A 23539-nucleotide genomic window follows, 5' to 3' on the forward strand; every position below is an offset into this window, starting at 1 on the left:
GATGTTACTCAGTGAGTAATAATATATTCCTTTGGTGTTAGGAAGATGGGAAATTTGTAAACAAAAGAAAAATATATGTGGACATTAATATTGAAATGCTGTATGTACACATTAAAAAAAACATTTTGGGGATTTTGAGTACAATTCAAAGGAACTGTGGATAAATTAAGTTCCTCAGCCAACATTTTAATATTTCTCTTCCTATATAGTTGGCTTTTGCTTTAACACCTCTTTATCCCAAAATCTTTAATTATTTCATTGCCCCATTTGGGTTATGTCACATATCCATCTTATTATTTCCAAATGAATTATGGAATGCCAATCCTTTTCAGATAAGCATAGTAATAAATTAAAATTTTTTAAAATCAGCCTCATGTCCTCTGCCTGCCAGAAAGTATATAAAGTAGCATTTCCCTTTTTTTTCCTATTGTTTCAAGTCATACCAATTTCAAAAAGGTAGGAATCTCGTTGACTTGAATTTCACATCCTTTTTCTTCTTGTTTGGATGTTGCTTAAAGTTGCAATAGAAATTGGCCGACTAACTAATTTGTTAATTATTTAATCCAGTCTCTGGTAGAGTAAATTGATTTTCCTCGGAAAGCACTCATAGGAAAAATAAACTAGTCAATGAAATTACTCTCTAGTAAAGTTTTTAAATTATTTTAATATTTAAAGATTATTTCACTTAAATCAGTGGCTTGAACTCAGATTCCTAAGATTAGTATTTGACCATAGGTTTTATTATAAAATTGAGGGCAAGAAGGTTATCTTAGTCTAAATGATACCTAGAGAAATTATATTATCCCAATGAGTGTTCATATGGCATTTTTATTATTCGGTGTTTACTGATTTGGGTGTATTTCCGACAAGTCATGTAAAATTAGGACTGACTTTGTTCTGCCTACTCATGAAATAGTCCCGGCTTGAGCACCCTGAATTTGAGCCTTCGAGCAGTAGTCTTTAAAGCGCTGACTGCGCACACTTAAAATGGCTGTATGCCATCACAGAATCATGAATATATGCCATTTCTGATGTGATTTTCTTGGAAACTTAAGGCATAATGTTTGAGACGTTATCGCATTAACTTGTTTACATTCTTTCTCTTGTAGACCACATTTTTAGCCTCACGATCCAAACACTTCTAGAAGCTTCCAATGATTGGCAAGCAACTAATCAGCTTGGACAACCAAATCAAACCCGTCCAGTGATGTCTTTTTGACAAAGTGTTATTATTACGTTAGTAGGCTCTTTGGATACCATTTTTATTTGTCAAAGCAAGTCACTTTTTTGGACTTCTGAAATGGCATGAGCTAATCAAGGAAGATAGAACCCCATTTAACAGACGAGAACCCTGAGTCCCAAAGGTCCAAAGTTAAGCCTAAATTGCAGACTCCAAGGTCAAACAGCAAGTCATCGTGTTTCAGAAACAGTGTGCAGGCATTTTGACACCTCGTCAGGCATTCTTTTTCTAAGCCAGTTGCCCAAATGATTTGCACAGTTTTAGCGAAGCTGTTTTCAAAAGCCCTACTTGAGTAACAGATTATTTCAACATATCTATAAATATCATTCATATTAGGTAATAGACAACCATTGGGATTCTGATCTGAGTATGACCGTTGTTGATAAAAACCCATGATAAAGTTGCTGCCCCAGAAATAGTAACCAGGGTATTCAACTATGAGGATGGCATTTTTTGTTTTGTTTTACTGCTATTTTATATTCAGGGAAGAAAGGGATTCCTCCAATATCTACCAATTTTTTTAAATAAAACTTTGTAAACTGTGTATTTATATACATATTTACCTACTGTGTAAGTTTTCTAAACCAGTATCTTTAAGTAAGTAATAGCAGTTTACCTTTCAGTGGTGACATGGCAAAGAATTAGTTCAACTTTTCTCAAGCGCTTCTTCCATTATTCTGCCCCCCCACACACACTGAATACCTTATATTTTTCTACTACTTATAAGGGGTAATACAAACAGTGCTCCTTGACTGGAATATCATAGGACGCCGACATGCTGTTTATGAAGATGGAGTGTATTCCACCCCTGTTGGAATTTGCAACTATCCCTTTTCTTGGGTTCTTATCAGTCATTTTAACAGTACTAGTCACTTGGGCTATCCTATCCATTGAGAGTTTATAGTGACTGTAAATCTATTAAGCCACAATTTGCACATAATAAAATGAAACAGCAAGTAGTTAAATGAAAGGCTCAATTCTGAGCTGCCGAACATTTTCCAGGAAAAGTCATTGAAACTGCTTCTGCTACTGCTGCTCTCTGCCTTTGAGAAATTCAATCATGCTGATTGAGGAAACCTGGAGAGAGTTGGCTGTTCCTTCCTCCTGTTCATAATTGCCCTGTAGACCATTTAATCATCTGTAGATGAAACAAAGCTGGTGCTGTAGAGGGCCGGAAACAAAGGCATGCGCTTATCAATTGCTTCCTACCCACCCTGCAGAGCCAGCACCCATCTCTGCGCCGAGCTGCTGTCAGGCGGGGGAGCTGCAGGCAGACTGGATCTTCCGGTTGTCGGTACGGTGGCCTTCCTGCACGCCTTTATTTTATTACAGGGAAGGGCACACCGGCCAAGTTTTTAAGAGCTGAGCTCAGAGCCGAGAATGAAGTCTTTCTGCTTGCTGGAGAATGCAGATGGGCCTAGATAGACTAGCAAGACCAGCACTTGACAAGAAGAAATTAAAGAAATCCTGGCGTTGACTAAGCAAAACAAAATAATTGACCACAAACGGCCATCTGCAAATCAACGTCAGTATATGCATGGCGCGTATCTATACTACAGATGTTATCTGTACCATAAACAACCAGGTGCTCCGCGAGCGTATTTTGGCACGTCACCCTGAAAGCTTAATTTCTGTGTTAGCAGCTGGTTTCATTGTCCCGTGTTGGTGGGTGACCCTGGCCCCTAGTGCACAAAAGGTGTGGTCAGAAACCACATGCCCAGTTTTATTAAGTAAGAAAAGAAGACAGGCTGGCAAGTGGAGACACTGAGAACCGGAAAACCTGATACATCGTACTAATTGACTTGGAATATTAGCTCTGTGTAGAGCCACGAAATGCCTTTCCTCCTGAATATAGACAATGCGGCCAACAGCTGAAGGCCCGTCGGTAACTCTGTGAAGCTGTCATAAACGGCGATGCCTAATTTTAAGAATGAAGTGGGGTGAACGTTGTGTTTACCAAAGAAATCCATAAAGAATAGTTACATGGTTTGGAGCTGTCCGTCTGATTATTGCAAGACAATCGTTTGCGTTTTTCGTTTTTAAGCTTTTCTTATCAGTAGGAAATTTGTAGGGAATTTTAATTCTAACAAACCCTCACGTCTGGCTAATGTGTGCCAATTAAGTTCTATTCATTGCATCAACAGTTTTCTGTTACCTGTTCCTTCAGGTAGAACAGAGTCTGATAGCCCTGCTCTTTCCCAGGCTTCTGTGCAAGGACCTTTGCTGCCTGCAAACAGTAGGGACACCTGTTTTCTGAGCAGCGCAGGCCAGCATCTGAAATCTTAGGAATGGGGCTGCTATTGAAAAAGGGGTGCTTGATAAGGCAGCCACTGTGATAGGCAGCGGAAATTTGATAATGAAAGGAGATGCTTAATAGATTAATCTGGTGCGATTTGCCAAAACACAGGGTTTTCTGGAAGATTATCCACACTCGCAATAGGAAGCCCTTTGTTTTGTGAAAGTCCCCACTTATCATTGTATTCTTTATCTCAATAAGAAACATAATGGTTTACTTGTTTACATGCATGGTGGATATATTTGGAGCTGGGCTGCGGGGCTGGGAACTGCCTTTCAGTTGAAATGTCTCCAACATGCAGGTTATTAGCTGAGGGAGAACAAGCAGTTGGACACATATAAAATTTAAATCTGCCTTGCTTAGATTGGCAGAAAGGACTGTTATTTCATCCACTGGGAAAAGGTTTTATTTCCTGCTCAAATACTTTCGGAGGAAAATCACAAGCTCATTTGTAGCCATCATATAAGAATGTGTATATATTTTTAGAGCTTAAGTGGTCTGTCTACAGAAATGGACTTCTTGCTGTCAACCGGTTATTTACCACTAATTTTAATTATTTCATTAGCTTGTCTTGCTCCTTCTGTTTTGTTCAACCTACCATAAACTGTGACGTCTGCCTTTACGTTATTTCCATTGACCGTGTGGCTCAAACCGAGCCCTTGATGCATCTTGAACGATACCGCTTTGGTTTCTGGAATTGATTTTTAAATATCTCACATATCCGGCAGGACAGGACTTCCAAAGCACAGTGCTCTTACTCTGAAAATAAACAAAAAAACATCCCCACGGTTGAACACAACTTGAATAAAGCTCTTGCAGCTTTTTTTTTTTTAAGTAATCCTATATATTGACACAGCTCTTTTTTTTTTCTCATACAAAATACAGCTTGCCAGAGGAAATAAATATCTGTACATTTTAGCACGGATACAGAGTTTTATATGCCGTGCTCCCAGTGTCTCCCTGCTGGGGTTCAGATGCTTGTGTCTCTGGCCTTTAGTAAGAACAACTAACATGTATTGGCTCGTTATTATATGCCAGGCCATTGTACAGGGAACCTTTTAGGTGTTTTTTTTTTTTTTTAAACTTAATCCTCACAACAATGTGACCCTCACAACAACTACTCTCCCCTTTACAGGTGAAAAATGCACGTGAGAAGGTCAGTCGTTGCTTAGGGTTGCCATTTAGAAGTGACAAAATGAGGGCTTGATCCTAGGTGCTTGCCATCTGGAGAGTGTTTCTGGCTACTCCATTTCATTGCCTCTTGGGTCACTTGACTTTCCTTGTTACTCAATATTAAAGGAAACTGAGAGTGAGGTAGGACATGGTTATTTTTATAGAAGCCTGTGAAGAAGAAATGATACCCAACAGGAAAGTTTGGGAGGCATGTAGAACACGCTATCCGCTGCTTTCTCCGCCGCCGTGGGAGACTTTAGGCCATTGAATGACCGTTGCCAGGAAGAGTCATCGCATCACATGTGCAAGAAGGAGGGACAGGAGGACATAGAAATGTACAAGGGAAAAGTGGGGGTGAGAATCAGAGCAACCTATCAAAAGACAATGGATCTCCAAAGAATTGTCTGTCGAGACCAAAGGATGGCTACCAACAGTTTGCTGGCTCACGCAGCTGAAAATGAATCCAGTGCTGGGAAAAACTACCCCCAGGTAACACATGGCACCCTGTGAAAAATGGCATTGTGCCTCCCTCAAACACGTTTAGAAGCTGAAAGCACTGGAAAGCTAGTCTTTGCATTTATAGTTTTTGTTTCATATTTTACAGTTGGTGGAGGCACATATGGCTTTGCTGTCTTTCCTCTAGTTAACCTAAATTGGGGCTATTCTTGTTGAAAAATAGCTTTTCGCTGGGGGATAAAACTATATCACATATTTTGAAATTGCAGTCAAGTGGTCAAACTTGAGCCTGTGATTTCATTTTCCAAATGCTTTCTAAGATGTTCCCTGATTATTTGCGTCAGAATAGTGTCATTATATATTCTCATTTATTCAGCATTTGATTTCATTTTATATATATGAAAAAGTTCTTCTGTCTGGGGTCATGTCGATGAATCCAAGAACAGTTAACTGTCCGTCATTCCGGTATCTCATGCGGTACATATTTTCAGTTTATTTATGTAAGGAATACGCCTCCTCTCAGTTGTGTTTCTGAATCAAAATGTATGGCTGCATGACCAGACCTGAAAACCGTGGTATTTCCTTTTCATAGATGTTAAAACACCATGAATAAGCAGGATTCCTCACCATCAAGCACCTTCATGGTTAATTAAATCTCTGCACAGAGACACAGAAGACTCGTGTCTCTGTGGTGCAGTAATGGAGTCCCAGGGATAAACACAGGAACAAAATTGCTTGTTGGGCTTGGAATGTTTTCACTAGAAGCTGACTCCCTCAAATAACTTATTTTTTGTTGACTCTAATTATTTACGTTGACTGGAATGATTTTATTTTCAGGAATAGCAATAGTCATTTATCCTCCAAAATATCTTAGCAATGAGGAGTCCCACATGAAAAAAAATTAACGTGGAGAGCCACATTAAATTCGGGCTGCACATTTATAGAAAGCTTTGAATCACATTAAAGTCTCCATTTTATAAACTTTTCTACTCAATTTTAGTATTAAGTGTAAGCCACATGAGGTAGGATTGTTCCTGTACCTTGAGGATTCAAATCATTCTGCCTAGTGTAAGGTCTTATCTCTTTTCTTTATTATTATTGTTATGTTATTATTTGTTTTATTCTTTATTATTTTAATTCTTAAATTTTGTCCTTTTTTGGGCAAATATGCTTTTTCCCCCTTCTGTATAATATACTGTCAGTTTTCCACACAAGGATCACATCCTACCACACAAACATTCTCCACAGCTTTCCCTGGGGAAATACACATCTATGTACTAAATATTTCTCACATCTCTCCCCTTGAATATAACTCTTCCACCATCAGTCTTGTTCATTCCACCTCATTTTTCACTGGGGCCACTGTAACCCCCTACCTAGTTTACTGCATCTACTCTGGCCTCCTCCAATCCATTTTCCACCTTGGAATCAGAGGAGGTGTTCCAAAAGTGCAAATCTGATCACCATTTTGATTAAAACCCTTGAAGGCTTCCCATTGATCCCAGGATCAAGCCAAATCCCTATGACGTGGTAGAACTCCTCCCAGCCCCTTCTCCTGCTACCCTCTTGCTCCTTCCCTGCACTCTAGGGACACGGACCTTCTTCCAGCACCTTGAGATCACTGTCTTTGTCCTCCTGCGTAGATTCTATACATGCTCTTCTCTCAACCTGGGACATTCTTCCTTCTTCTTGTCACCTTCCTCAGGGAAGCTTCCCTTCGCCTCCCTGATTCAGTCGCACTTTTGTAGGATCTCTCCGAACCCTGGGAACCTGTCTTCTGTAATATCTATTGCAATAGTACCTTCATACTAACTTATGTGTCTCTCTCTTCCCTACCGGAGGTAAAACCCAAGACACTTTCACAAGGATATGTCCTTCCTGTTGTCCTCATATAGCAGGCACCCAGTGAAGATATATTGAATGATGAATTAACAGATTGAAAAATGAAATAAAGATTTTGCTAGAATAATTAAGTCTCAAATTAAGCTAAACAACCTAAGCTGACAACTCTTTTCAGTACCAAGAATGAGAGCAGTCTCGTCTCACAAGTAGTGCTTTCTGAGGCATAGGCGTAGATGGTGAAGCAAAATACGGTAAATCTCCCCCTTGCACATCAGCCTACAGCTCGGATTCCCCGCCAATAATAAGTGGCTGAGGCAAGTTTGTCTGCCCTTCTCAGGTGTGCATCTCCCTGCTCCCAGCGCACAGGTGCCTGGAGCATATACACTACACCAGCATTGTGTTAACGGGTGAGCAGGCATAGGAAATGCTTTATGAAATCGTGTTCTGCCATCTTATTTATTCAACAAATTGGTTCTGTGCACACTGTGTGCCTTGTGATGAAGTTGACGGCCAGGAATTATGAACTTTGGGAGAAAAAAATAATTTTATTGACTGTTTCAGTGACGGCAAGGAAAAAAGTCCTTGTCCCACCCACATATCCAAACTGCGGCACCACTGAGAAGGCTATCAGCTGGGATGCTAAGATCTTGATTTCACCAGGGACATAAGCTTCTTTACCCAGTGCTGCCAAGAGATACGACAAAGCCAAGCCCAATCTAGAAGTCTTATCCCAGCCATTCCAACTGATGGCCTGCTGTAGTGACAACTCACCAAGACTTGGGGTAGACGTCTATTCAACAATCCCAAGACATTCCAGGCCCTGTGCTCTGGTCCGAGTTCCTGCCCTCAAGATCCTTGTTATCAACCAAGGAGATCTGAAACACAGAAAGATGAAAGATATTTTTTGTACAAAGGGCCAGAGAACTGAATTAGTTCTTCACAGAGGAAATTACACTTGAGCCAAACCTTGGAGGGAAAGTAGAGTTTACCAGGTAAAGTCAGGCAGAGGAAAGAGCTTGACCCAGAGCAGGAAGGTGTGAGACTGTAAGGCAAATCCAGAGAGCTGAAGCTAATGCATTGTGGCTAGAGTTTAGTGAGGCGGAAGGGCCAATGAAGGAGTTAGAAGGATGCCACTAACTATCCATAGTGGATCATGGATGGGAAGAGTAGTTGTTGTCCTCCCTACATTGTGTCCATGAGTTGTTGTCTTTTCTCTTCAAGTAATCTGCCCTCCTGTGACCTTTCTTGCAACTTGCAGGGTTGCAACATCTGCCCTTCTGTCACACCATGGTTGAGCATTATGTGACAATGGAAATGGACAATCTTGAGCTCATACTATTAGTATATTAGTTTTGTATTGTTGCATGATGAATTACCAAAACTTAGTTGTTGAAACAACAAAAATGTATTATCTCACAATTTCTCTGGGTCAGAGTTCCAGACATGGAATAGCTTGATTCTCTGCTCAGGGTCTCACTGGGATGCAATCAGTGTCAGCCAGTGCTGCTGTTCTCATTTGAGCTTCTGGGTTCTCTTCCAAGTTCATGATTATTGGCAGAACTCATCACCTTGAATTGGCCAGACTGACATCCCCATTTCTTTACTCACTCTCAGGCAGGGGACACTCTCTAGAAGCAACTCATAGCCCTTATCTCCTGGCTCCTCTATCTTCAAGCCAGCAAGCATGCTTCAGATCCTTTTCATGCTTTGGGTCTCTGACTTCTTTTTCACCAACTGGAAAACACCCCCTCCTTTTAAAGGGCTCATGTGATTTGGGTAGGCCCATCCAGAAAAAATCTTCCTATTTTATGAACATACAACCTAAATATGGGAGCATAATCCATCCTATTCATAGGGATTGTACAGGGTGTGTATAGCAGGGCAGGCAATCTTGGGAATGTTAGAATCTTCTAATTCTGCCTACCACAATGAGCCACTACAGTGGCCGTGATTCAGTTTTGTGTAAACAGAGAATGCAATGACAATAAAAGGCCCCTTGAAACTATTGCCCACCCCCTAAACTTTACCCCACTGGCCTACCATCCCTAACACTGGAGTTCTTCCACAGATGTTATTACTCTTCTAGGTTAACCAACAAACCCAGGGACACTGTGTGTAGAGGCTGCATATTGACCAAGAGAGAAAGGAAGACAACAGCTGGAGCATCCTTCTCCAGTTCTTTCATACGGGCATATTCCCGTGCATTGACCTAACGGAGTCACGGGTTACCAGCTGGGATACTCTAGTTGAAGGTTGTTGCTTTTTGCTGTCAGGAAGCCATTACCCTTCTTCTGACAAGAACATTCTTAGTTTCCTTTGGGGAACCACCCTCTCCCCTACTCTAAATCTGTGAGAATAGGGTGGAAATAATCCCCTGCCTAGTAATGAGGGGCATGTTAGACTGAGACCTGCCTACGAGGATACAACTCTCTGGCCACAGTGATTTCCTCAGGGATGTGCATCTAACCCAGGCTGAGCCAACTAGTACCAACAAGTCCCGAATTTTCACTAGAACTCTCTGGAAAATAAGCTCTCTTTTATTGGTGATAGACTGCCTCAAGTGGGATTTCTTAACTTCCAACACTATTGGCATTTTGGGCCCAATAATATTTTGTTGAGGGAGGGGGCTGTGCACTGAGGGCATCTTGCAGCATCCCTAGCTTCTACCTACTACATGCCAGTAGTGCTCCCCACCCCCATCCCCAGTTACAACAATCAAAAATGTCTCCACAAATTGTCAGATGTACCCTGGAGGGCAAAGTCACCAACTACAAAGAACTTCTGGCTTAGAGCCACTTGGATCCATCTTGCCACCAGGAGAGACACTGCTTGAGAGTCAAACCAATATAGAGAACAGAGTTGGGATGTGTTGAGGAACAAATTCTGATGACATCAGTTGAACGCTTTTGCATCTTTTCTTATGAGATATACCCTAGACTTTTTAGTTGTATGCAACAATAAACTCCTTTCTCTGCTTAAGCCTATTTGATTTAGGTTTCTTTTACTAAATCAGGCACTTTGGATGAATATAGCCTGGGCAAAAAGATGCCAAAACAACAATTTCAATCAATTCTAATGTGAGCCTAGGTCAAATGCATAGGAAAATAATCTTCTTAAAGAAAAAGTTTTTGGAACTAAATGATAAACTTCATCAAATTCATAATGTCTTTTCCTTACCTACAGTGTTCCATTTCAAATTTGTCTTCATAGTCAAATAAGTAGTAATTGCCTGACAGATAGCTGTCATAAGCCTCTGAAAGGAGAAGTTCCCCCAAAGAGGTACTACAAAGTGTTTCAGTAGGACTTGTTTTCAGGTGCACCTTGGAGAAGCAAAACCCCAATTAGCTGAAAGAAATGTATCTAATCATTCTCTCTCTCTCTCTCTCTCTCTCTCTCTCTCTCACACACACACACACACACACACACACACACACACACACACACACACACACGCCAGGGAGGCTGAGAGATGGAGTTGGCCCAAGAATAACTGAGACCATTCTCCTTACTTTCCCCCAATCTCTACTACTCTCTGAACATCAATTTATATCTCCCTTGATATGAAATAGCTTCTTAAAATGACACAAAACATAGGCCCCTCTGACTCCCCAGTATTCTCTCCCCAGCCATAGAAGAGGTACCTCTCTACATTTCTGTATACCTCAAGTTCAATCATTTTAGCCCAGTGAACACACTCGGATCTTGTGTCTTTTCTTGGATCAATCATCTGTGGCTAGTGGATAGACTACCTTAATGGGTCCTGTGACTACTCTCCCTAACCAATGCTTTGGGGTCATATAAGGACAAGGATGTGGCCAAACCCTGCAGTAACTGTGTGGACCAGGGCAGGGGGCATTCCTGGAAAAAGTGGGAAGGAGCATTGAGCTGTCATTTTGGAAGGGGAGCACTCAAAGGAAACTTCTTTGAAACTTTTTCCTTGAAGTCCAAGCAATTAATATTAGGTTTTGCTATACTTATATTGTTTCTTCAAGGTTACTTTAGTTCAGTCCATTAGCAACTTGGATAGGGCATAATGATCCTAAGATGCATAGCCCTGTGAAACAAAATGAAAAAGAAAAGAAAAAGGCTTCCCCAAGCACAGAGCAGAGCCGCATTAATGGTGGCCTTGTTCAATAAAGCTTATAGATATAACTGATAGGACCCAGCCCAGACATTGAAAGTAGTATCTGTAGCAGGTCCAGATATCAGAGCCTCACAGCCTTTTCGGACAGATCCATTGTTTGTAGACTTTCAGCGGGATCTGGATCTTGGTGCCCTGTTGATGCCAGAGTGTGTCTACTTGGTTCCCAAAGGACATGCCGGATTGTTGGATGCAGTACAAATTTTCCATGTATTAATGCAGTTGAGAAACGTTTACATGTTCTTTTTTTTTTATTTTAATTTTTGTAAACCCAATTACACAATGGCTGGGGCAAGAGTGCAGGAGGAGAGGGAAGGCTGGAGGAGAGGCAGGGGAGCTGCTGGCCTAACAGAACACTCTGGTTTTCCACAGAAAAGGACAAATCGTCCTGGTAAACCCACACACTGATTCACATCTTCTTGACCCAACAAAGATAACCAGAGGGAAAATTTTTAGTTGAAGAGTTCTGAGCCCTGATCCTGAAAACTCATTAGGAACTTGAAGAAACAAAGAGGGGAAAAAAAACCCTCAGCTATTCCACTTATTCTTACTACTTGCACATAGGTCAACAAGGGTGGTTAGAAAACTTGTAAACTACAAAGCAACAATTACTAAATATTTTCTCTGCAAGAACAAATGAGCTTGACGAGGATTCTAGTCCAAACCAGAGCCAAAAGAAATTTTAACAATCCAGGCCAACACTCGGAGCCAAATGGAGGAAGATGTGTTATTCTTCCCTTCCTACTTGTGGAGAGAAATGGTATGTAGATAAGGACAGCATACAACATTTCTCCACCTCAGCTTCCAGGTCTGGTTTTACTTCTCTGCAAAATGTTTCTGAGGTGAGTTAAAGTTGGGGAAAAGGCACAAATAGAATTGTTTTTTAGCCTGGTTTTTAAAGTCTTAGACCTATCCATCCAAACACTGCTTTGCAAACATTTTTCCCCCAGCAGTTCCACATGTAACCTCATTCCGAACCCCAAAATATAAACCAGAAAATGTGGAGCTGCTATAGCTGAAATGGAAGGGGGAGGCCCAGAGTTCTGCATGCTTGGCTTCACCTCTTCCTTCTGGATTCCACAGAAAACCACTGACCTAAATCACTCTTGAGAACCTGGACAAAAGTCACACCACAGTCACTCCTGGACACTTGAAAGATCTGGGGAAGATTCTCCAGATGGTGCCGCAGGTTAAGCCTGTCCTTGTGCCTCTGGGGGTCATGCACACCTTCATGAAGATGTGAGTCAAGGCCGGAAGCCAAAAATGGAGGACTTGAAAATAGGGACTGGACCACCTGCCAAAATGAGCTGGCCAATTTCCCATGTCATGAAATGAGGCTACATTTGCAAAGAAGTAATTGGCAGTCCTTCCCACTCCTACAAAAGCACAAAAAGACCATGCTCCCACACTGATCACCAGCCTTGCCCTTAGTCACTATCTGGGAAAATCCAGTCTTTGTCCCAAAGACTGAAGATAAAGTGTAGAGGGATTGAGAGCCCCCTTGTCAAGGTGGCCCTGGTTACTCAGCTTTCAGATGAGGACTTCCCCGGGATCCAGGCAGCAGTGAAGTCAGACTGAAATGTTGGGACCAAAAACAAATGGGATTTGTAGGATTTGTGCATCATCTTGCTACCTGATGGCTTGTTACCAATGGGCTGTAGGAACAGAAATTTGATGGATATAAAATCTTGCAAGAATTATTTACTGCTTTTTTCAGAATACAGATTCACTAGTCTAAAAATGCAAAATTTTAAATCCCAATCCAATTGCATTTAAGTTTTATTCAATTTAAATTTAAATTAGTATATAATCTGCAAACCACTTTCATTTCCCCCCTACAGTATCCTTGGAAGGTGGACAGCTGTTAGCTGCTATGAGTAGCTCATATTTATCATACCAAAGACAGAATTCCTTGTTTCTTCCACCCAGGTACTTCCCTCCTTTACTCACCCAACAGTCTCCAGTTACTTATGTTAAATCTTAAGAATCATCCTGTCCTTTCTTTCATACCTGCATTCAGTGAATTGGCAAATCTTGTCAGTACTACCTCCAGTATATATTCTTTTTTTTTTTATAATGATTTTTTATTATGTTAGTCACCATACAGTACATCCCCGGTTTCCGATGTAAGGCTCAATGATTCATTAGTTGTCCAGTATATATTCTTAATCTGACCATTTCTTGTCATCCCAAAACCCTAGTCTGAGGCACTATTGTCTTCTGTTTTGTTTCCCTTTGTTTTGTTTTGCTGCCTACCCTGCATTCTTCAGTTAGCCATCAGAGTGATTGTCTCAAAGCCTGAATCAGATAGTATCATCACCCTGCATAAAACCCCACAGTGGCCCATCATACAAAAAACAAAAACAAAAACAAAAAACAAACAACAACAACAAAAACAAACTGTTCACTATTCTCTAAAATTCCTAATAATGTAGCCGATCATCACCTACAAGTCTTACCTTCTATCCCCAAACTTTACCTGCCTCTAGCCAGTTTAGCCTTCTTTGTGTTTCTCAAACTCACATTTATTTCCATTCTGGGTTTTGGCAGTGCTATTTCTTCTACCTAGGAAATTCTTCCTCTGGTTTTTGCATGTCCATCTCCCTCTTATCATTTATATCTCAGGAGAAGTATCACTCCCTTAAAAAGTCATTTTTGACCATGTGACCATGGCCTTTGCTATACTATCCACACATACTCTGTGTCATTAGTGTATTTTACTTCCTTTATGATATTCATCACTACTTAAAATTATCCATGTTTTTTTACATATTTATTTATTTTAAATAATATTTTTCTATTATATTATTTAGTCACCATACAGTACATCCCTAGTTTTTGATGTAAAGTTCCATGATTCATTACTTGCGTATAACACCCAGTGCACCATGCAATACGTGCCCTCCTTACTACCCATCACCGGCCTATCCCAATCCCCCACCCCCCTCCCCTCTGAAGCCCTCAGTTAGTTTCCCAGAGTCCATAGTCTCTCATGGTCCATGTTTTTACTGACATACTTATTTCATTTTCCCCACACATTGTAGTAAAATTTATGAAGTCCAGTATTTGGACTTTCTGTTCTACTTCCAGTGTCTAGAACTGTGTCTACCACATAGTAGACACTCAGTAAATATTAGTCAAATGAATGAATTTGTTCTCTCTTAACAGTGGGATGAGGTACTATGCTAAGCCCTTTGTATATATTCTTTCAGCAATAGTTAATCAGGGAGGCAGTAGAACACAGTGGTAGACTGTGGACTCTAGCACCAGAGTCTTGGAATCAAACCTCAAATCACACTTTCACTAGCTGTAGAAGCTTGAATAGTTGAATCTCACTTTTCCTATCTGAAAAAATGAAAATAAAAGTAATACATACCTCATAGATACCCACAACCCATTTAGAACATTATCTTGCCCATAATAAATATTTAACAAATGCTGGGTATTATTATCACATTATCTTACTTTATCCTTACAACAACCCAACAATAGTTATCTGCATATTACATTTGAGGAAAAACCTGCCTCCAGATAGAATAATTTCAACCCTAGTCCATGGAGCTAGTACCAGGTAGCCCTGGAGATGAGATCTCTGCCAAGACTGTACTTTTGATACTTTACCGTGCTGCTTCACACAATGGGCTGTTTCGAAGAGTCTCAAGGTTTCCAGGTAATCAGGATCCTGTTAGAGTTCTCTTGTTCTCTAACCCGTAAATAGGTTTAGAATCTTCTTTGGTAGACCACGCATTCGAGAGGAATTTACCCTTATTTTCATGGTTTGGGTGAGGGCAGATTTCGTAAAAATTCAGTTGACCCGCTGGGCACAGTCAAAGATAGTCACCTCACCTCAGCCAGGCCAATAAAACATGCCCCAGGATTTTTGGACTTGCAACAAGTGAAAGTCTCAGATCAATTTCTGCAGTCTTTGAAGGCACAAAATGCAAAATATAAGAGTTATCAGCAGTTACATTTCCCAGTATATTAAAAAAAAAAAAAAGCCACTTGGAGGGAGAATGCAGCAAAAAATGAAAAATAAAAAAGAGTCTTGACAGCCTTTGGTTTCCTGATTCCTGTTGTTCCTGAAGCCTAGTTCCTTCTCTATCATTCATAGAGTGTGAATGTTCAACTCTTTCTTGGATACCATGAGCCAGTTCCTATCAAGTTCAAGTTGAGTTTATAACTTATGACCATTATAGTCTCAAGTAAGAGACAGCAGAGCATAAGTGCATGTGTGGATATGTGTGTGTTTGTGAATGCCTAACACACTGAATACTAACGATATACTAAGTGTGTCTTCTGTCCTATGAGATAGAATGATGCCTAAGATCTAGACCCAGTTCAGTAGGATCCTTCACTCTGGTGGAAAAGGATGGATATAAAAGGAAGAACATGAATATCATCAAAGCTATGCAGTAGATATTATAACAAAAATATGCTTCCGTTATAGGAGCACAGAACAAAAGCATCTAAAGGGGAGGTGTCAAGAGGACTTCCCTATCGCCACACTTTCACTATATTCCTTATGCTTCTCAAACTATGCTTTCTGTTCTTGGAGAGCTCCCTTTCCTTCTCCCCATGTTCCTTAAGGTTCTAAGTATACCCATTGTCCCTGGATTGCATAATCCACTCACAGTTTCAGTGACCACCTATGTAGGGGAACATTCAAACTATTTACAAACTATACTCGTCTTCCATGGTAGGGGTACAACTCATGCACACTATCTTTGTTTCTCTCCATCCCCTAAAACTTAATATATTCCAATCTGAATTTGTCACCTTCTTCCAGAACCAATTTCTTCTACACTCTTTTGCCCAGATTGAGGCACCACCAGCCACTCAGTTATTCTAGACAGAAAGCAGAGACATTCTTGACTGGTCCACCTTCCCTGACCTTACCTGATCCTTACTGGTACAGCCTATGGCGAGCCTTCATTATCTCTCCCAGGACTACTGTAAAGATCTCACTAACCATCCTCCACACACAGCATAGAGACCCCTGAATAGAAATTTGATCACATCACATTTCTTAAACCTCTCCATGATTTCCCACTGCCCAAGAAATTAGATGCTAAGTTTCTTTGAATGGGGGTCCTCTGGCCACAGCCCATTTTTTCAAGCTCATCTCCTGTCATTTCCTACCTCAACCACAGTCTCCCGCCGAGGCTGAAATTCAAGTAGTTTTCTAAATATGTCTGCTATATCTTGACTGTACTTTGGCATATGTCTAATCCCTATGTGGAATTTTCTTCTACCCTCCAACTTTTTCTCTCCTCTTATACACATAGTTGACTAAGGTAGACTCAACCTTCAGCACTTAACTCAGACATCTCTTCCTGCAGGAAATCTCTGATATTTAAGGCTATGGTTAGTGGCTCTACTTTGTGGTCCCAGAATGCCCTTGTTAGTTCCAAATCTTTGTCCTGGCACTTACCATAGTGTATTATAATTATTTCTCTCACTCAACTGCAAATTTCTAAGGACAATCACAGCATCTTATTCATCTTTGTACCCCTAGTCCTCAGAGAAGTTACTGGAACACATTGCAAGTTTTTGATAAATGTTTCATGGATTAATGAATGGGTCGATGAGAGGAATAGGGAATGGGTGGATACGTTAATATCCCTCTAAGTCTCTACTTCCTTTCTGTGATTAGCTCTGCCCTGATGCAAGGGATCCCCAGATTGTCACTTGCAGTCCCCTAAAATTGAGTCGGGTGCGAGAGTAGGGCTTAGGGTGAATATAGACAAGTTCTCCAGACTGTTCACACATCACATCAACACTCACCTGAGTCTCAGGCTTTTTCTCCAGGTGTACACACACACACCAGCCCCCCCAGAAATACATTTACTGCAATCTCCTAATGTATTTTATTTGTAATCCAACATCCCCTGCAACATTCAAATTCTTCTGCTCATACCACCATTCGTTATACAATCACATATCGAGCAACACCAATGTGCTGGACAGTATGGTGTAGCCTTGCAGATACAAGCATGTATATTTCAGCGTTCATGCTTTGGAGATTACACTGTAGAGAGGATAACCAGGTCTAATCCTGAAGACGGAAAATGCCTCTTGTAGTTCCCCACAGTCAGAGGGTAGGAGTGGCTGCTTATTGCCTTTGGGCAAAAGAGAAATTTCCTCCTGTCTTCCTGAGGCTTACATGCATTACCTTACATGCCACCACCGTTTGCTAGATTTCCCTCCATCCCTTCATTCCCCCAAACAAGTCTTTGTGTGAAGCCACACCCACAGCCTTCTCCGCACCATCCTCCTCTATAGCTAAGGCATCGCACTTGCTTCATCTGGTCAGCCAGGCTTCTCCAGCCAGGCTGGAGCGTGATGGTGGTTCTAGAATTGACCAGAGGCTACACTGGGGTAAATAGTGAGGGGTCAGTGCCAATGATCAGAGAGACTTGGGGAAACTGAAGATAGGAAAATTGAGCTATATTGTTCCAACAGAGAGCAACTTCCTTCTCTGTCATCTTTTCCTTGGAGTGACCGCCAAGCAGAGGAAGAAAAGCTTAATGACGCCATATAGCTATTAGAGATTGGAGTCTATCTGTAAAAAGAGATTTGGAGCTATTACACACACATGGCACAAGGTAGTAAAAGCCATAATTCTTTACAAAGATTCTTATATCTTGTATCCATAAAGTGGATAAGTAGAAGGATGAATAGATATATGAATATACTGATGGATGGAAGGATGGATGGATAATGAATTTATATCTTCCTCCTTTCAAAAATATTGTGTCATCTTTTTAACGTATTGTATATGACGAAGGTGTTATATGCTTATATATCACAAATGTCTCCATACTGTGACAAATGTTGAAAAGGAGCAATTAACTTTTTGATCAAATCATTCGTTTCTAATATTACTGATCTTTTTACAATAATCTCTTCCTTCGGATATATTTTAATAATATAGTAATTTCAGGTGTAGTTTCAGAAACTTGAATATTAAAAGAGAAGTACCCTTATTTTGGCATAATAGGGAATCAGCATTTTAAAACTTCCTTCTATTCATACAAAATGAAGGCCGAAGTGCCTGCCTGGCACAGTGCTGAGCACATGGCAGGTGTCCAATAGGTTTAACATCGTTTCCTTTCGGTCCCTTTAAATTACTGAGTCATTATGCTCATGGGTATGTCAATGAGACTTAAATAGTAATTAGAAACTAAATACAGAAGTGTCCTTACTATTCCCCACGATGGTTTAAGCATCCAGATGTACATTTCTCCTCATTGTGATGGATTTTTTCAAGTCAGATTTTCTTGGCGCCAGATTATGTTTCTACTGTTTTCTAGCTGTGAGACCCTGGTCAAGTTACTTAACATCTCTGGGGCTCAGTTTCTTTGTCTGTAAAGTGGGGATAATAAGAGAATTGTTCTGTGGCACTTGGGTGGATCAGTCAGTTAAGTGTTTGCCTTCCACTCAGGTCATGATCTCAGGGTCCTGAGGTCAAGCCCCGCGTGGGGCTCCCTGCTCAGTGGGAACCCTGCTTCTCCCTCTGCCTCTGCCTCTCCCCCTGCTTGTGTGCTTTCTCTCTGTGTGTCAAATAAATTTAAAAAATCTTTTTTTTTTTTAAAGAGAATGGTTCTGATAATTAAATACGACAATAAGACATTTAAGGGCTTAGAGCAGTGCATTGCACATAGTACATATTCTCTGAATACAATGGTATGGTTTTTCAGGTTACAAGCTATAGCAGAATGGGCTTCTTCATCAGAAAAGCACCTGGGATTTTGAAATGTACCAACCACAGCTCATAGACTAGAAACCATATACAGATACCACGGCAACAGAAATAAAGCAATGTTTGAGCTATATAAACTTCTTTTACAGACTTCATGGGATTAACTGACTTTATGACTCTAAAATAAGCAATTAGCATTTTAGGAATATCTGAAAATATGCCTAATGCAGGTATAAAATAACATTTCCCACATTCTGCATGATGGTTTATGGTTGTAGAATTGAATTTCAGCCAAATAATATCAACCAAAAAGTAATTTAGGAGCAACCCAGAATATGTAATATAGAAATACTACATACAACTAGAAAGTAAATTATGTTTTTCCGAGAATGAGAGAGAACTCCACAGTCTGGATTTTTTAAATTACAAAGAGCTGTTATAGACTATTTGAAATAATAAGTACAATAGACCACAGTTAATCCCTTCTTGGAATTACCACAAAAATATACTAGAATATTTTATGATACAAAGAAAACAAAGACGAAGCAAAGACAGTAAAAACATGAAAGTGATTGTAGGATAAAACAATGAAATGTATCACTTCTACACTTGTAACAGGCATATCTTGGATTTTCCATTCGCAATTCTAATAAGCATGAGACCTCCCTGGTTTTCTGAACGTGAGGGTATCATAGCACAGGCTGATGTCTCTTGAAAAGAGTAGATCAGGCAGTCTGTTACTTGCGGCCCCGTGGTTAGCCTGTCCCAAGGAATAATTTCACCCCAGAGTCTGGTCTTTTAGGGCATAGTTGGAGACCCAGAGTGTGCTACTCAGAGCTCATCATTATGGAAGATAAATAGGACAAGGAATCATTTTATTTTTACTTGAATTCCTAGTTTTTCATACTAGCAGGCCCTAATAGCACAAGCATAAAGGAGACCAGGGGAAAATTCGTCAAAATAGCACTGAGAAGGGAGACAAAAAACAACCTGGAGACAACAACAAGAAAGGCTCCTTTCTTTTGGCATTTCTGTATATTTTACCTTTTATTCTGTTTATCAGTTTCCATCTAAAAAATAATGTCTGAGCCAAATTTCATCCTATGTAACTCTATGAGGATTCTCTTTGCTTTCTTGGAGCCTAATTCTCCCATGGCGTTGCAATGAGATGTAAATCTGACCCTAAGGGAATATTATTTCAGTGAGAGGAGAAACTGCCTTTTATGGCAGCGTATCATTTAAGTGGGTTTTTAAAATGTAATCTTTGAGAGAGATATAAAATTTATAAGTGGTAATGATATCATTTTAATCATTTGAAGATAACAGAACAACACAAAATGAGGCTGTTTTCTTCTTAAGTGGGCTTAATCAAATGCAGAGCTTGAGAGGCTCCAATTCAGAGATACTTCTTCCAATAAGCATTTTTCCTGCTGAGTCACTGTGGTTTTCATAGACTTGGTTTCTGAAGGTTGGAATTTACATGGTTTAACATTTTTCCTGTCCTTCTGACCCTAACTCCGACCCATTTTCTGGTTCAGTTGCTCTCCTGAGTCACGAGCCCGAGGACATCCCACCATGACCAACCTGCAGGATTATTTGGCTCCCTCTCTTCCCACTTGACCATGTGAAACTCTTCCTCAGAACAGCAGTGGGTTCTAAGGCAGTCCATACTACAGAAATCCAAGTCCATTCTCAATGACCAAACTATCCATCTCAGTGCCCATATACATTTTGTACTAACGATTTATTTCCTTACGATTATAATGATCTAGCGTCAATCGATTCTGCTACTAAAATGCTGGTATGCAAAATAGTAGTGGCTTGCAAAATAGTACAGTTTTAGTTTGTTTTTTAAAAGAACTGGTCAGTTTTTGTCAGTAATGCTTGTCATTAGCAGAAATATACTTTTTGGGTTTTTTTTAAGGGGGAGAGAGTGATGCACAAAGGGGAAGGGCAGAGGGAGAGAGAGAATCTTAAGGAGGCTCCACACAGAACATGGAGCCTGATGCAGAACTGGATCTCAGGACCCTGAGACCATGACCTGAGCTGAAATCAAGAGTTCAGCCCTTAACCCACTGAGCCACCCAGGTGCCCCCTTCCCTCCTTCCACCTTCCTTTTTTTCCCCCAAAGAACCAAAGGTGGACTTTTTGGAATGTATGGTTTTTCTGATTAAATAAAAATTGAAAGAGGAAAAAAAAGAAGCCAGGGACCAGTTGGGGTATACATGTTGTGGCTGCATAGGGTAAGAAGTATCTCTTCCAATAGAACTTGGTGATGAAATGACTTCTATCTGTGCTGTCCAACTCAATAGTCACTGGTCATATTTGGCTACTGAGCACTTGAAATATGACGAATGCAATGAAGGAAATAAATTTTTAACTTTATCTGATCAATTAAAATTAAAATTTAAGGAGCCACACCTGACACTGTTTTGGATAGCACAGTTCCAGAATCTTGAGTTGGGTAGTTTTGAGTTCATTTTCACTATACCCATTAATTAGATGTTTACATTTCTTCATGTCATTTTCAAATTTGATTGCAAATCATAAAGCACAAAAATTCTGAATTATCTTCTTTTTACACATCCTGTCGAAGAATATTCCATATCAGTCTATTTCAAACCCGACTCTATTGATGAAAGTTCATTCACCTTTGATTTATTTAGGAAACAAACTTATTAAATGAAGATAGGGAAAAGACTAGCTTGATCTTTGTTCTGGGAAAACCAGCTCCTAAGGATGGTTTTGGTCTCTTTAGCATAAAATTACTACAACATCAACTCTGATTTGTATTGGTTTTCTAACTAATTCTTGATTTTTTATTGTTCTTTTTTGCTCTAACAGTGCCCTTGGGGTCTATGCTGTAGGACCAGGTCGGAATAAATTATTCCAGCATTTCTAGAAACTAATTTCTCTTGGCAGAACCCCAAAACATATTAATGTTATACCATATTCTACACAACATTAGGTTACAGTAAAACACCCATGCATTTTGTGAGTCTTTCTAAATGGTTTGTAATTTATTATATACAATGCAGCTTCATTTTGCAAAATTATAATACAGGTGCTTATGACCTACTTTGTGAAATTCTATATAGATGAATTTGGAGGTAATTAGATATGTGTATTACTGCAGTACCTGCTTTTAGTCATTCAAATGTTTCAATCTGCAAAAATTTTATAGAGCTCAATCATATAAATATCTATAATATGAGATTTTAAGTGTTAATATTTCCTACAAATGTCATTTTATGGGTTACTAGTGTGTTATTTAAAATATTGTGCACCATTTAAGATTTATATTAGCCACAATAATAGCATACTTTCAAATCATTAGCTGAAATTCTTAGGTAATTTTAAAAATAAATTAAGAAGGATTCCTTAAGACTACACACATACCTGTGGTAATATTAAAATTTATGTGTGGGTAAAAACAAATACTGATCCAAAAAGAAGTAATCCTTGAAAATATCTTTAATTGCACTTGAAAAATAGGTCAGTATTAACAATATATAATTATTCTTACCCTACTAAAAATTTGAGTTTGATAAAATAATATGTAAAATAATAAGGAATAAAGTAATAAATATCTATTTGTTAAAAGAAAATTATGTATTTAAAAGAAGAGGACAAATAGTCTCTATTCTTAAGCCTTTTCAATCATAGTTGAAATACAGTAAGAATTGTAACTAGGGAAACAGGTGATATTAAATAATGGCAATCTGAATAATCCATAAATCAAAGGATAGCAAAAAAAGATAGCCATGGGTATAAATCCTTTTGATACATTACTCGGATTCAGATGTAAGAATGCTAGCCTTGACATTAACTGTTGTCTCGATGCTTAGATGTCTCTGAAGAGATAAAACATTAGACCAGGAACGGTTTTCAGACACCAGACACGGAATCGAGAAGGTTTTCTGACTAGCACTCGCTTTCAGGACTTGACTTTGTGATTCACTCTCTCCCCTATTGAGCTAACAAAACTTTTGCTTGAAAAGAACCATTGATGGCTAGGGAAAAATAGAGGAATTCACAAATTCTCTAACAAGATATTAGAACCACCGAGATATTTTTATGGAACTGATATATAGCCATATTTAATAGCAATATGAGGAATTCATGAGCCACTAGAAATGGCATACAATTTTAAAGGAACACAACTCAAATAAGAGATAGTTACTCTTTAGGAAAATAAGTTAGACGTGTAGGTTAAGACGGTAAGAAGGTGATGATTCTCAAAAAACTTAGCTGAGAAATTTTGTTTAAATGCTGTTTTTGCTGTTATTTAATTTAAAATGTGTTAAATTAGGGTGAACTATGAAAGGCAGTGTAGAAATAAAGCCAGTTTCAAAAGAAGAAACATGATATGCAAATGGAGTATAACGGATGAGAGAAGTTTAAGAAATCATGAGCAAATCCAGGGATATTGAGAAACAGTTTAACTTCCTCGAGTTTTCCATTCATTAAGTATCCTCACACCAAAAGTAGAGGCTAAGTGATGGACTTTCAATTACATGTTTTCCCCACTCTCCAAAAGTACAGCATTCCTGTGAAACCTTTCATGAGCTGAAATGGCATATAGGGAAGAAGTAATTACCATTAATTTATATGGAAACATTTTTGAGAATTCCCAGACTTAAAAAAAAAAACCAAACACCTCTCTTAGGCTTTTCGGATACTTTCAGA

At 39.5% G+C, this 23539-nt stretch overlaps 1 long non-coding RNA gene across 1 annotated transcript in view; it reads right to left on the bottom strand.

Moving 5' to 3' along the window:
- Window positions 1-583: 583 nt before the first annotated feature.
- Window positions 584-23539, bottom strand: part of LOC148109474 (uncharacterized) — a 52390-nt gene continuing 29434 nt past the window's right edge. Inside the window, exons 3-5 of the long non-coding RNA XR_015725826.1 lie at window positions 7779-7882; window positions 4135-4295; window positions 584-2378 (exon numbers count right to left, since the gene is read on the bottom strand). This is a non-coding gene — a long non-coding RNA (uncharacterized LOC148109474). The remainder of the gene's footprint in view (window positions 2379-4134; window positions 4296-7778; window positions 7883-23539) is intronic.

Source organism: Ursus americanus, chromosome 9 (genome assembly GCF_024610735.1).
Source record: "Ursus americanus isolate L20-20 chromosome 9, mUrsAme1.1.p, whole genome shotgun sequence".
In the NCBI taxonomy this organism is placed as follows: Eukaryota; Metazoa; Chordata; class Mammalia; order Carnivora; family Ursidae; genus Ursus; species Ursus americanus.